The sequence below is a fragment of the Tupaia chinensis genome, unplaced genomic scaffold (assembly GCF_000334495.1).
Source record: "Tupaia chinensis unplaced genomic scaffold, TupChi_1.0 Scaffold143826_1, whole genome shotgun sequence".
NCBI lineage: Eukaryota > Metazoa > Chordata > Mammalia > Scandentia > Tupaiidae > Tupaia > Tupaia belangeri.
Window position 1 is genome coordinate 142,319 of NW_006203676.1, and position 3,119 is coordinate 145,437.

Here is a 3,119-nt window from a genome sequence, read left to right on the forward strand (position 1 = left end):
CTATTAGGGGTCCTTTGTATTTCTTGGGTCTGAATATTTGAATGCCTCTTTAGATTTGGAAAGTTTTCTTCCAAGATTTCATGGAATAGATTATCAGTGCCCTTATTAGTTTCCTCATCTTCTGGAATATCAATTATCTGGATGTTTGGGAGCTTAATGGTATCTAGTATTTCTCGTACAGTATTCTCATTTTTGGGGGGTTATTTTCTCAGTTATTTTGGTTGTTTTTTTCTAGCTCAGAGGTTTTGCTTTTAATATCCGAGATTCGATGTTCTGCATGGACTAATCTGCTTTTAATACTTTTGAAGGATGTTTTGATTTCCTGAAGGGCAGCCTTCATCTCTAATAGCTCCACTTGATTCTTTTTTATTGTGTGTATTTCCTCTTTCAGATCACGAAAGAACTTCAACACCTCCTGGAACTCATTGTCTCTTTTCTCCAGCATCTTCTGGAGTTCATTATCTCTTAGCCCTTAGATCTCATTTAGTTTTGTCACTATGAATATTCTGAAGTCTTTATCAGACATTTCCATGAATTCTACTGTACTGTCTGTAAATGATGAAGTATTGTTCTTTTCCTTTAGGGGAAAGATATTTTCTTGGTTTCTCATGTTTCTTGTGCCTCTGTGGTTCTTTCTGGTCATTCTGTGACAAAATCTCTCCTCCACAGTGCTTAGCAATGTGGTATCAACAGTAAGATTAGGAGTTCAGATTTATAGAAGGAAATTTCTTCGCTAAAGCAGGAGGTTCAATAAGCGTTGAGGATTTCAATGATTCTAAAGTGATTCAGATGCTTGGCTATTGTGTATCGAGGCCTATCTAGACATTGTGTGGAGAGTGAAGATTAGAGTAAGAAAGTAAGATTTAAAAGTATAAACAAAAAGAAATAAAACTAGAAAAATATTACCAAAAAAATAGAAAAAATGAACTCACCAGGACACACTTCAGCTTTAAAATGGCTTCTGAAATTAACAAGTGAAAGAAAAGGCCCAACCTGAGGAGACGTGTTTGAAAATTTAAAAAAAAAAAAGTTAAAAATTGAAAGGGATAGAGAGTGTCAGACAGAGAGACAGACAGCCAGAAACAGAGAGAAGACAAAGGTCATCCTACCTTGCCTGAATATTTTGGGAGTCCAGGAGATGGGTTTAGAGCATAGCTTTCTTGAACGCACCAGGACACACCCCAGCTTTAAAATGTCTTCTTGTCTCTCAGAACATCCCAAATTTCTAAATCAGTCTTACAAAATGGGTTTCAATCCTTAAAAGCCCTATTTCAATTTACATTGGACCTGATTAACTATTTTAATGTAGGGCTGTGGGGAAGGTATATGTGATCCCATTTTTTAAAGCAAATTTATTACCAAGGCCAAAGACTTAATTTATTACCCACTGAAAGCATCCATGCTTACTACATGATATTTTAGTGCAATGGGTTCTACAATCATCAGGAATTTAGGTAAGGCAATTGTTTTGATAATTAAAGCAACACATTTGTCTTCTATTTTATGTTCAGTAACTCCCCTAAGATTATTGGGAGCAGGTTGTTCAAATATAAAAAGATCCCCAGGTAGTGCTGGCTCTGTGGCCTAGTGGTTAATGCAGTTGGATCCCATGTGGTCAGCCATGTAGTTTGGGTACTGGACCCAGTGGCTTGAGAATTTTGTTGGGCTTGTGTGCATGCATGCCCAAAATCCCAGAAAGAGGGGGAAATGGACAAGAAGGACTGCAGCATGACCATTCCCCATGGGAGGGTTGCTTTCTCCTCTCTCTGTCTCTCTATATCTCTCTGATGAGTACATGAATACTCAAAAAAAAAAAAGGAAACAAGCACAAAAAAGGGTTCCCAGGTATTACTGTAATTTGATCCAAGTATTTTTATAATGCTAGAAATTATGTACATGTGCACAAGAAAGAAAGAAAGCACCACACCCCACCCCCATTGGGCCCTGGTCATGCTGCAAACCCCTTTCCTCCAATTCTCTATACCATCAGTATAGCCCCTACAGGGCTGGGACTCAAATCTCATTCAGCCATGTGGGATCCAGCTTCCTCTGCATAGTGCGTAACTGCTGCACTACAGGATTGGTCCTGAACCCAAGTCTTTATTAAGACTGTGAAGGTTTGCCAATTGATACATTTCAAAAGATATTAAAGTTAATTTAGAAGTTATATTGTAGAATTGCAAAAGCAATTCAGCACACATTTATCTCTCATTTTATGAATTCTCTAAATAAACATTGGATTTCCAATAGGATCAAACTGGGGGCCTCTCTTTTGGTATTTTTGTTTCCTCCTCTGTATCCAAGTTCCCTCCTGCCTGTCTTTCTGTCTGTCTGTCTGTCTGTCTTTTCTTTCCTTCTTTTTTTTTTTAATTTTGGATTAGTGAATATACTTTGGGGAGCTTCTCTCTACCCTACTTGTATTTATAAATTAGTTTAAAGCCAGCCTCATAGCCTAGTGGTTAAGGAGGACAGATCCCACATGGCTAACTATGGTTCAAATCCTGGTCCCAGCAGCTAAGAAAAGTTTCAGGCTTGTGTGCATGTGTGCCCAGAATCCCAACAGATATATATATATAGAGAGAGGAAGAGAGCATACATGCCGTCTGGCAATTAAAAAAATTTAAAATATATATGAATTTCTTTCTTCAGAGAACTTTGAATCATATACCTTGGGAACCTCAGGCTTTTCTGTGCCACAGGGGTGTTGTGGATGATTTCTCCTATAACATGAGTCACAGATTATGCTGTAATCAAGACAGGTGATTTATTCTTAGACATACAGATCTCGGCCAAGACATACAACCTAGGTTCATGTTTAGGAGGGTCCCAATCCCATATCCCTGTCCCTAAATGCTAATGAATAATTGGAACATTTTTTTTTAGAGGTTTTTGCTATAGGGCACGAGCAATTGCCAGACAGACAGAAAGAGAGAGACAGACAGAAAGTGAGAAATCACCCTCCCAGGGGGGATGGCCATGCCGCAATCCCTTCTCCTCCATTCTCCTCTTGGGATCTTGGGCGCGCACACACACGCGCCCGGTGTGAGTTTAAGCCGCCGGTTCCAGGACTTGAACTGCAGTCGACTACGTGGGAGTCCAGCAACATAGCCATTACGCTA